Here is a 13,169-nt window from a genome sequence, read left to right as displayed (position 1 = left end):
ACTGATCTCTGTCATCTGGAGATCAATTGTAACAGTGGGAGATCTCCAGGTCCCACCTGGAGATTGGCAACCCTAGGGGAAAGTCAGCTGCACAGCAGGGGGTTGAAGAGAATGGTTTGATGGCTGCTGGGCCAAGATTGGCAAGAATAGTTTCCCAGGAGCCCCATCGTAAATGCACCAAACATTTCCTAAAGATTTTCCAAAACACTACTCTGTTGATAAATTGCAACACTTTAAAGTAGCACCAAAGCTTTAAGATCTCTCCAGCTGTCACCTGGAGACTGGCAACAGCTTGTCTGGAGTGTGGGCAGTATGGCATTGTATCTGTCTTGAGGTCCCCCTCTTCCTCCTCAGATCCCACCCTCAGCAGGCTTCATCCCTAAAATATCCTGGAAGTTTCCAACCTGGGGTTGGCAACCCTATGTCCTGGAGTTCCAACCTGGAGTTGGCAACCATCAGCCAACCTTTATCTGCCTGTCTGTCTTAAGTTTTACAACCCCCCCCCCTCCCCACAGCCTCTGCCTAGGGAGCAGCTGACATCATTCTCCTCTCCCAACTGAAAATTCCAACTGCCTTGCGGGGGGGGGGTGAGTTTGAGGTGTGGAATGGAGTGTGGTCCAATCAGCTTCCATATGCAAATGACCTTGGAATGCTGGGCGGGACTGCACAAAGCAGCCAGTCAACTCAGCCAGTGTCTTCTGAGTGGCAGTTTTTCCGGCCTAACACTAAAGGTGGGCATTTTAGAACTTTGGCACCCACTATTCAATTATATATAAGGAGAGATACTGTAAAACAACAACTTCTGTGTTCTAGAATCCCACTGTCCCTAGCTGCTTGAGACCAGTGTTCCCTCTAAGCTGAGTTAGTGTGAGCTAGTTCACAGTTTTTTAGCCTCTGGCTCACACATTTTTGTCGTAGCTCAGGAAGGACGGCTCCAGAGCAAACTAATTTATGCAGTAGCCAAATCGCTTGCTCATAACTTTAATGCCAGTAACTCACAGAATAGAATTTTTGCTCACAAGACTCCACAGCTTAGAGGGAGCGTTGCCTGAGACAATAGCGCTTTCTGTACTGGGCTATTCCCCACACTTGCAGCTGTTCTGCCTCACAGTATATTTTCCGTTCTGTATTGCCTCTCGCTTGCGACTTGCTATAGATTTAAAATTCTGCATTGTTTCTGAAGTTCACTCTGCATTTCTGCCAGGTTATTTTTAAATTCTGAACTGCTCAGCTCTCAGTTAGGTTTCCTTCTGCTGTTTGCGTGAGTTTTCTGAATGCCATTTTTCCATGGACTCCCCCCTCCCCAGTTCCATGCTGGAGTAATTCTGATGCAGAAGAAATCCTTAGGATTTACCATCCCCACCCTTAATCTTAGGCCACCTTTCCCTGAATGAGTGTACTTGTGTCTGGGCTGGAACAGGTATTGAAGGGTGGGTTCCATGACAGCCATCTGCTGAGGTATCTTGAAAGCAGCTTTCTGCTGCCCTGCACCCTTAAGCAGCACACAAGCAACACCACTGCATTACCCTCCTTCTTTGGTTCATTGGTTTTCACTTCATGCTTGAGTCTATTGTGGTGACTTTCCCCCCAAACCTCTGAATGCTAAGAAAATCAAGCTGTTAGCCAAACTGCTTTATGTACAGCAGATGGCAACTAAATTTAACGTGAGTTCTTGCCAAAGTTTACGGAGGTCCAAATCCACCCCAGGTGGGTCCCAGTGAAAGAGACGAGATTGGTATTTTTCCAAAACAATTTGTCTTTTACTGAATAATATCAAAATCACATACACACAAAACAGAATCATACACACATACACTCAAGTTCCTTTAGAGTTATAGAAGTACATAAAATAGTCCCATTTACTTAAGAGGTAGGTAGGTTTACGGTTTAATACTTATCTTTCCTGAAGTCTTGTCTGTTGCAATGGAGAATGGGAGGGCAAGAAATTAAGACCTAGGGTATTTGCTAAATCACACAGCTAGAACCAGCCAGCTAGTGTGGATCTCTTTGGCTGCAGTCCAAGAGATCAGAAACAGACAATAGGGTTGTTTGATAGGAAGCTGGATTTTAGAGGATAAAAGCAGACAGGGGATGTTGAAGGGGGATGTGGCTAGCAAAGACCCAATGCATGGTCCTCACTTTTTATAGTTGAATCTCCAGGTGGGTGGCAACCTTGCCAAGCTGAGATCCCACCTATTTACAAGTCCATCCCATAACCTCACTCATTGGTGCATGTAGAAAGGGGCATGTACCTTAGGGGTGTGGACAATATTTGAAACTCTAAACTCTATCTCATGGAAAGCCATCTGGTCAGGTGTGAAGTTCTGGCATCCTGTTTCCCAGGCATTCCAGGCACCTTCCAACAGGAAATGGCAATTCAGATGCAGATCAGATCCATATACTGCGTGACATCAGGTCCTTCAGCAATGGTGGGGTTACTTCTCCTTAGCTGTTGTTTCTGCTAACAATGGCTAAAATGTGCTTCTCTTTCCCATAAGGCTCTTGAGCTGAATGTGTGCAGACCTCATTAACATAAAATGCAGGCAAGTGTCCTCTATGTGAAATCTCTCACAGTAGCTAATGCAAACAGCTTTCTCTATGCCTATGGGTATACATGTGTGTGCACAGTTCATATAGTGTGTGTCAGCAGATATAAATCCATAAACAGCAAAATATCAGTCTCTTTCTCAACAAAGCCTTGGAAGATGATGCAGTGAATTTCCAAAATGTATGGGGGTGGATAGAAAGGCTTATTTTTTAAATCCAGGAATGGCTCTGCTCTGGGAACATGGTGGGTATTCTCACGTTAAACTGCAGCCACAATGCTCATGGCAGTTCACAGCTCCCCACATGTTATCCAAAAATTTTGAATGTCATCCCCACCCCCGCCCCCCAGAACTGTGATCCCAGCCACTGGGCACTGAGCAGCACGCAATGCAGGGGTTGTTCTTTTAGCAAATGTTTGCTTTGTTTACTGTGTAACACAAAATCTACCATCACACATGTTTCGATGTACTTCAGGACTGTGCATTAATGCTTTTTACTACTATTGATGCATGCGCACTACTCCAAGTCCTGGACAGCAATTGTCCCTAAGTGTCTTTTTACTGATGGGTGGGGGAGAGGAAAACACTGCATGGAAGGCTGGGGTGTGGACACTTCTTCACCCAAAGAGTAATTAACATGTGGAATTCACTGCTACAGGAAGTGGTGGTGGCTACAAGTATAGACAGCTTAAAGAGGGGATTGGATAAACATCTGGAGCAGAGGTCCATCAGTGGCTATTAGCCACAAGGTATATGGGGGCAGTGATTCTTTTAATTAAAAATCTGAAGCAGAGGTCCATCAGTGGCTATTAGCCACAAGGTATAGATAGAATGGCTAACAACAACATAGATAGAACACTACATCTGGGGCAGTAGAAAAGAGCAAGAGTCCAGTAGCACCTTAAAGACTAACAAAATTTGTGACGTGGTATCATTTGGTTCCCACAGTCCTATTTTCCTCCATGTGTTTCAGTTTTTTACATTAAAAATGTAAAATTTCAGTGTTGACCTAGGCTAATTGGTTCTTATTTGAAAGTGGCTTTTTTGTACCATATCATATAGCAATGTGCACTGTGTAAATTATAAGTAAAATATGTTCTTTAATAATCTTATCCTTTCCCTTTAAAGTTTCTTACCTTATGAACAGTTATTATTCTGTTCATGTTAACAGCAAGCCAAGTGATTTGTTTTGTTATAATATTTGGTTTGAATCAGGTTCAGGGGGGCAGATGAAATCTTTGTTCAGGGACCAGTGATAGCTCTCAGCAGCCCTGGTCAGAGGTAGGTCAGGAGAGGTAGCTGAACTCAGCGCCACCTTAGCTTCCTGTGTTCCATTGATTCAAACACTTTAAAAAAATCAGTATGGCTTTCATGTTGGATGTGACCCATGAAGATGAGAACAGTGCCTGAAGTAATGGAACACAGAGAAGGAGGAATTTCACATTACCCTTTTTAAGCCGGTTTGAAGCCGTTTTTTATCTGTTGTGGAGTAAACCGGTATAGGGCTGCCATTTCACACATGGCTTTCCCCTACCGGTAAACAGCTGGATCTGAAGCGGTTTGCCATTTCAGACTGCACTGCTTTCCCCCGCTTTCCCCTGCTATTTTTCGCCCACGCAGGCGATCTCCGGCTTTTTTTTAATGTTCACTTTACAGTGCTATAGCACTATAGCACTATTACACAACACTCCAGGCATTCCAATGGGGTTGCTATAATGCTGTCTTGTTGTTGTGTAATAGCGCTACAGCGCTATAGCGCTCTAAAGTGAAAGTTAAAAAAGAAAAAGCCGGAGATTGCCCGTGCGGGCAAAAAACGGCAGGGAAAAGCATTTTGGATCCGGGAGAAGAAACTGAAGACTACTTGGAAGTGGTTTACAGGTAAAACGGTTCAGCCCCATTTCCTGAACGGGACAGAAGCGTTTGTGTGTGAAAGTACAAATATATTCCGGTAGGGAACCGGTTCTAAAATAGTTCTGTTTGAAATGTCAGACCAGAAACCATTTGGGAACCGTTCCTGAACCGGAATATATCGCCTGTCTGAAATTAAAGAGTCAGCTCTCCTGCACTTCTGTGCCCCTTTTGTTGCAAAATATAGACATGGCAGAACAACGTTCGATTCCAGTGGCACCTTTATGACCAACAAAGTTTTATTCATGGTATAAACTTTTGTGTGCAAGCATACTTCATCAGATACAGAGTGTGCTTGCACACAAAAACTTATACCATGAATAAAACATTGTTGGTCTTAAAGGTGCCCCTGGACTCAGACTTTGTTCTGCTGCTTCAGACCAACACAGCTACCCCACCTGAATCTGTAGACATGGCAGTCATACAAACAATGAACATAGCTGCTGCCCTGGTACATAGTTTGCCCCCAAATGCATTCCCGAGGAGGAAATTATTATATCAGCAAATGCCATTAGAATGGATTCTCATGATCACTGTACTAATTTAATAACAAAAATGAGCCAAATTGCTATCATCGGTCCTCTCTGATCATCACCACTTCCCATATCTGAAAGGTCTGTAACTGAGTATTAAAGGATTTCATATGAATTTCCTACTTGGATCTGGGTATTTCAAAATTTTGATATTTTTTTTAAAAAAAGAGCTATAATGTAGTTCTCAGAACTGAAAAATGACTCAAAATCCAATTGACTGAACATAGAAGAAAAGAGGTTTCATTCTCTTGATACTAGTGAAATAAATGCCTACATGTTCGAAGATTCATGTTTAAATCTATAGTCTTTACTGTGAATAAGAACATAAAACTGAATTTATACTGTCAGGCCCTGTTACTACTACTATGTGCTGCTATTTAGAGTTAATTTATACATCGAGCCTGCATTAAATGGAATAAAACATTAATTCAAGATGATGGGAATGCTACTTCTGTTAAAGACATATTTGCAGTGTATTTGAACAAAATGTTGGTTCTGTTACAGCAAAAAAGTCAACCTGAAATTGCATAGTTACTTATATATGAACTTGCAATAAATATATATTGTCATGCCATTATTATCAAATAGGAGAATTATAGCAGTAACTAGGGAGCAAAGCTCGTTGTGGATGAAGATAACGAGCCCTCGAAAGGTAGGGTGGGTAGTAGAAATATAGATAGATAGATAGATAGATAGATAGATAGATAGATAGATAGATAGATAGATAGGAGAGAGAGAGGAAGGAAGGAAGGAAGGAAGGAAGGAAGGAAGGAAGGGAGAAGAAGGGGGAGAGAGGGAAGAAGGGGGGAGACAAAGACAGATGGTCAGAAAGACAGACAGACAGGCAGAGATGGAGGTGAGGAGGGAGGGAGGGAGGGAGGGAGGGAGGGTGTGGGGGAGACAGAGACAGACAGTCAGAAAGACAGACAGACAGACAGAGAGGGAGAGAGGGAGGATTAAGGGGGGAAGAAGTCAATGCGATGGGGAGGAAGGGAGAAAGAGTGAGAGAGGGAAAGAATGAAGGGAGATAGGGAAAAACAAAGAGAGAGTGAAGAAGGGGGTAGCGGTGAAAACGTGCCCACGGAGGGCAGCTCAGCATTGCCGCCGCCGCCCCTCACCTGCTCCCCCCGAAAGCCTGTGAAGTGGGGGGGAGGGGACCATTGTAGCAGTCAAGAGACCAGGTTTACCAATACACTGGCCTGGGGTGGGTAGACCAGTTCTCCAGAGGCCAGGTCTACTAATATAATGGAATGGGGTAGGTAGACCTGTTCTCCAGAGGCCTCTGGAGAACCGGTCTATCCACCCCATTCCACTATATTGGTAGACCTGGCCTCTTGACTGCTACAACAGTCCTGATAGTGGAATGGGGTGGGTAGACCTGTTCTCCAGAGACCACGTCTACCAATACACTGGCATGGGGTGGCTCCCCCCGAAGGCCTCTGAAGCCAGGGGGGGAGCATCGAAGATGGGCCTGCTGCGGCCGGCTCTGTACGGCTTGGCGAGTGGATGGGAAAAGCGGCACAGGGGCATTGCTAACCTCCCCCCTCCCGTTGAAGGAGGCCGAGCTGGCCCGAGGCCTAGTAAGGCCAGGGGCAGCCGCTTCTCCCCCTGAACTTTCCTGCAGCGCATGAAAGTCAGGCCGTGCCGGCCCAGGGACGGCTGTCACTGCCCTTCCCCCTCCCGCTGAAGCTGGCCAGGCTGCCCTGCCAGCCCAGCAAGGCGTGGGGCAGCTCTCCCACCCCCACGGGAAAGGTGGACAGCTGGTAGGGAGGGGGGCATAACTCACGACAGCAAGTGGCATCTGGCACGGCCCTCGTCATCATTGTCCTCCTCCTCTACGGTGTCCTCTCTCCTCCAAAGACAAATGGCGGTCTCTCTCCTCTGGTGAGTTCTGAGGTGAATTTTTGCGGGCAGTGGTGGTGTGGGCGAGACGCAGGCATCTCCTTCTGATTTACAGACAGATGCTGAGTAGCAGTTTGGGCTGCCAACCACTGTTGGCGCGCATCAAACGTTGGAGGCCAAAACGGCTTTATTATAAGGGATAGGATTAGCAATGGGCACAGGTATGGAAAGTGCTCAAGTCTTGGGATCAAAGTAGATGAGCAATCCCTGTGCTTGTTTGCCCAGCGTCTCTTACCTTACTAAGCTAAAGCTTAGGCATAGTCTCTTTAATATTCTCCGTGAACCCCTACCACAATTCAGTATAATTATTACACTGCTCCAGACACTGCCTTCAGTCACGTGGGCTTGGGAAAAGTATAGTTTAAAAAATGTAACTTAGCTCTGTGATGTCACGGGACTCAACAATCACTGTTAATACTTTATTATTCTGTCACATGTAATGCATTGGAAAAGATGTACTGGTCACTGCCACCACATAGATGGCAACCATGTTCCTCTGCCACATCACAGAATTATAGAATAATAGAGTTGGAAGGTTCCTCCAGGATCATCTAGTCCAACCCCCAACATCTGTGTGTCAGAGGCAGCCCCTGGCAGAAATATATTGCTGCAGAGAATTGATCAGTTTAAGGAAGGCTACTGTACTTGTACAGGATTAACCCACTCAGTCCAGTCCAGGAAGGCGAGGGAACCCTGCACTTTTCAGCACATTAAAGCAACAACCACGAGATAGTCTATACCCTCTCTGGTTTTCAGAACAAATTTACCACCAGAATCTCTTTCAATAGTCCCTGCCTTTCCTAAGGGAAGAGATTCAAGCCCCTAGTTCGCATCTGGGTTTTACACATCAGCAGCTCTACTCAGAGATGCACACTATTTACCCTCCAATGGTAGCATATGTGGTCAGCGTCAGCCACAAGATTTAGCCTTGGAGTTCAGTTACAAATGAGAAACAATTAGAAATAAGAATGATCTTTATTCAGTACAGAGCATAGCAACTAGACTCTTAGAGGATACTGAAAACAATAAAAATCTATGGCTATTTGCCTTAACTACACATTAATGAGATTCATAGTTACCAAATTCAGGAACATCCAACAGTCCAAGTATATACCAAGGGATTTTGAAGGGAAATCCCATCTCGCACAACCATGTGGTCCAATTCATAAAGCAGCTCTTTGTTTCCCAAGAGACAGCATTCCAGGTACAATATAGCAGCAATGGCAGGAGGAGAGAAGAGAGTAAAAGAGAGAGCAAGAGAGACACTCTCATAGAGATCAATGGAAATTATACCCTAATTCCAATCATAATCAGCTGTGGCTATCAGCCAATCACAAGTGGACAGGGGTGTGTGGCCAATTGTTGGTGGCCATAGCTGCAACATAGGATTGGCTAGAAGTTTGGAGGCCCTGCCTGCAGTCAGATGACCCAACCTCCAGATTTCTTCATTGCATACGTGACAACACTCATGTGAGGCCTAGTGTGGAGCCTTACAGTCTAGCTTTTAACATAAAGGTGTGGACATAAAAGTGTGAAGGAATGTGGGTTATAAAGTTGTTCAGGCCATCTGGCCTCACCATTTGGCTTGCAACAGAGGAATAAGCCACCTCATGTAGACCTTTCCAAGTAAATATCATGAAATAACACATGGACTCACTATTAAATAGCTTCTTCTGTAGCCCAATGACCCATTGGTACAGTGATTTTCTATTTAGCCTTTTTCTTCCAACTACAGTATTCCCTGTCCCCCCAAAACCCATCGAAGGGTTCATGGTCTTGCAGATTTGCATCCCACAAGGGGCTACATCTGAAATAAAATATCAATCCTTTGCTGTGCTTATACAGATGCCCTTTATTTTCATGCAAGGGAGAGAGGGCATGATTATGAGATTATGAGAACTTCCTGACAGTTAAGAGTGGTTCCTCAGTGGAACAGGCTTCCTTGGGAGATGGTGGGTTCTCCTTCTTTGGATGTTTTCAAACTGAGGCTAGATGGCCATCTGACAGCAATGCTGATTGTGGGAAATTTGACAGATCATGAGAGGAAGGGCAGGAAGGGTTGCCTCAGTGCTTAGTTCTTGTGTCCCTTTCTTACACTCCCAGGGAAATGCTGATTGCCACTTTGGGGTCAGGAAGCAATTTTTCACCAAGCCAGTTTGGCCAGGGATCCTGGAGATTTTTTGTCATCTTATGAACGTGTAACAGCTGTCACTGTGGGTCTGGAGATGGAGGTATTTGTGAATTTCCTGCATTGTGCAGGTGGTTGGACTAGATGACCCCAAAGGTCCCTGTGATGACCTCTTATTTGGGGAGGTCTGGTTTTACTTTAAAACCGTACTTTATATTTTGCTCTACTGGGTAATCTGGCTGCCACCAGGAAATTTTAGGCTTTCCAAACCTTTATACTGTCTTCGTCTGGTTTTGGTATTGTGACCCAGGGTCTGGGCTTTCGAGGAACTATGTGTTTCCTGAGGAAAAATGGATCAGGCTTCTGGGGTAAACTTAAATAAAAAGGATTTATTTGAAGAACAAAGTAAGAAGTTGTTTAAACTGTAACTGTTTTTGGAAATAGGTATTTGTAAGTACTTTAGGTCAACTGTATCACCCTCTTGGTTACTTTGACTCTTTTTAAGAACTGTAGATTCACTTTACAGATATAAGCTCCTTTCTCTCTCACACGGTCATGGCACAGCACTTTCAGTTATCTCTCAGGGATTTATGCATATACTTTGTAACACTCTTTCATATAATGAACTAACTCGTCCTACACAGGGATGGGTCTCTCCTCTCTTACACAGAACTTAACCGTCTGCTTAACACAGAGACTTTTACTCATATATTCCACACAGGAAAACCTCTCTCACAGAGACCTCAGGACAAAACTGCTTAACTAACTTCCACTGTCTGCATCAACTGTCATATACCCAACAGTCACCCCTGATAGACATTCCAATCATCCACACAGCGTCCATTCCAAAACCCCTCCCCCTCTCTGTCACTCACCAATCACACCACTTGCCTGTTTCAACCACACTAGACTTTCACACAGCAATGTAAACCAAAATTTTAAAGACACACACACACAAATAAACATGAAATCGTTACAGTCCCTTTTAACTCTATAATTCTATGATTATATGAGTTCTTGAGCACTCTAAGCCTTCACATGCTTTTTCCTGTTTTCCTCCTTCACTTTTTAGCATTAACCATAAGGTAGAATTAGCCGTGGTTATCTACAGGTAGGGGTTGCAAAACCAACTTTAAACCTAATTTCAAACAATGCTATAAGTTAACAATGGTCATTGTTGTTATAGATATATAAACGTAATGCTTCATCATGGCTCATGCTGAAAAATAAAAGGAAGAAGAGATTGCACAAGAGGAAGGAAGAAAGCAAGAGAAGAATTAGAAAAACTCAGTGGGGAACCCTGATCTCTTAACCATGGAAATATTAGTCTACTTTAGAGAAACGGGTTAGACGAAGAACACACTACTAAATCCAGACCAGCATTTCCAAGAGCATCATTTTGGAAAACATTTGGGACTGCCATGGAAGAAGGAAGCTGAGAAGGTCAAATTCCAAAGGAATCTCCCTTGTGCCTACAGAGATGTTATTTCCATATCAATGTGAAAATGTGTGCCCACAGGTCAGGTATCTTGTCTAGTTATGACAGTAACACAGGCTATTACAAATTAAAAGGCATTTAGTGTCCATCTCCTGAGTAACTGTTAAAATACTTGTTTTGTATGCAGTTCCAAGTTAGATCTTACATAATGGCAGGATCTGTTGTGGATGTGGCTTCAGTTAAATCCTGAATCAGCTACTTTGGGGTCTCAGCTCTGAAACCCTGATGCTACTTTAAAGTTAACACTGTTTTGGCTTTGGAAATGCAAAATGTTTTAATATATTCCACTAAATTTAAATGAGTACTTATTAGCCATTGACACTGAACCCCTCCCTTAAAAGGCATATTTACTTTATTGCCTGAAGATTTCAGTGAAGCTCATTTCTGTTGAGCTAAATAACCTTTCATTTACTGGAGCTTCTGTGCTTGCTGGAAGATCACATTTAAGACAATGCACACTGTCTTTGCTGAAAATTAGTGTTTTATTTATTTCATTGAGGGATAAGATTCAAGGAAAAGCAAGCAACAGTACAGATAGAAAATAGTATCAGTGTTTGCCATAATGCACACTGCACATGTATATGAATGTGCATGAAGAATTTAAGGAAATGCTAGCCGAGACGGAATTTGCCATTGGAGATGAAGATTTTGAGGACTGGTAGTTGTGACAAGCTTAGAGCTATACCTTTTAGTCCATTGAAGTCATTGGAGATTTGCTGGATGACACCAACATCTTGCTTCTAGTGGACATACTCAAGATGCTTCCAGGAAGCCCACATGGAAACTCTTGGGGGTTTTTTCTGCCAGCAAGAAGAGAATGAAACCAGCAAAGGGCTATCACTTTTATCCCAAACAAGCGTGACCAGTACTCTTTAAAAAATCTTTCCTCTCATAGGTACTACTGTAATTCTAAATCTAGATGGATGGGGTGGGGTGGGGTGGCTATAACTTCCAATGACATCTTGATTCAACTGGTAAATGGAAGACAACAACAGCTGCTAAGAGCACAACAATTCCTAAAGTAATGTGACATTTAACAGATATCAGTTGTAGGGGGTCGGCACGGTGCGGCGATGGGCAGCGTTCGGCAAGCTCCGACCCGCCCGATTCCATGCCACTCTAATTGGGGTCTCCCGGTCTCTGGGAACCCCTCCAGGTCTCCCGGAGAGAGACCTGGGGCAGGGGGCTTTTGTTTTGCCCCCCCCCCCGTTCTGGCAAGACGGAGGGTGTCCAATTGTTCACCCCGAAGCTAGAGCGGCACCCGGGAGGGAACATGGCCACCATGTTCCCATTAGCTGCAGCCAACCTTTTAAAATAAAACAAGAACAGATTGAAATAATACAGCAACAGAACAATAAAGAAGGATTATAAGGACAAAAGATTGTGAGTCAACAGAAATAAAGAGGAAAGAAAAATGGAAGTGAACTACCCCAAGCTGCTTGGTCTGGATTGGAAAGTTACAGCGGCCAGAAAAATATTTTGAAGAACCTGTAAGTTTATTCTTATTTATAGGGGAATGCTGGTGATATGCTTGGGTGAGGCTATTTAATAACTTTAAGAAGAAATTTAAAGACTTTTTGCTTTTGGAGTGGAACTATTAGTAATTAAGAGAAGCGGAATAAGTAAAATGGCGACGAATGCAGGAGAGGAGGAAGAGGAGATAGACGAAAACACCCCGATAGAAGATTTATCAGTAGAACAATTAAAAAAATACTGAGGGAAGCAATTCAACAAGGAATAAAAGAGGCATGTGCAAATTTAATGGATGCTTTTGATAATATACTACCTGAAGCAGAAAAAAAAGAGGAACTGGAACAAGCTACGCAGAGTATAGAGGAGAATGGGGGATGTGTGCAAAGGAGAAACTTTGACGAGGCTTTGTCCCCCCCCTCCCTCATCAACTCAAGCACCAAGAAAGACTGCAATAAATGAGGGGAAACTATCCACAGGCATACAAAAGAGATGCAGGAAGGAAAAATATAAGAAGAGAGGAAAAGGATGGAAAGGCAGAAAAGAAAGGTTGCGCAAATGGAAATTCAAAAGGGACATTATAAAAAAGGAATGGAATCTCTTGGAAGTTAATGGAAATAGCCTGGAAAACATCTACCACACCTTTAAAGAACGGAAACATAGAGACATGGTGCTGCAAGGGAAGAGGTTAGAAATGTTTAGAAAGAGAAGGAAGATATATGAAAGAGTAATGATTAAGTTTTGGCAGGTATAGGATAAGATGGTAGAACCTGATGTTTGTTAAAAGGCATGAGGGGGGATGAAGTAAGGGCGAATATTTGTATAATTTATTTCTGAAGAGTAATTAGGAGTGTGTGTAAAGTATGAATGATTAGAAATTGGGAAACTATGATTAGTGGGAAGAACTGGATTGCGGAAAGTAGATTTAAAGTTACAATGGGTAGATATAAATTAAGGAATGTTAAAGGGAAATTAATTGGAACGTGATTAACAAAACTGTAGGTGTGCAAGTTTGAATAAAGGGGAAAAATTGTAATAAAAATGAAGGGTGAATGTAACTAAATTGTGAGTAGTAATTTGGGTGTATATGTAAGAATGAAAGAGTATAAATCATGGAAATTTGCTTGATGGGAGAATTAGATTAAAGTAAACTAAAAGACATAATGGTCAGATATAAATCAATG

This window comes from Gekko japonicus, unplaced genomic scaffold (genome assembly GCF_001447785.1).
Source record: "Gekko japonicus isolate JY-2015 unplaced genomic scaffold, Gekko_japonicus_V1.1 scaffold688, whole genome shotgun sequence".
In the NCBI taxonomy this organism is placed as follows: Eukaryota; Metazoa; Chordata; class Lepidosauria; order Squamata; family Gekkonidae; genus Gekko; species Gekko japonicus.
This window is presented reverse-complemented; position numbering follows the sequence as displayed.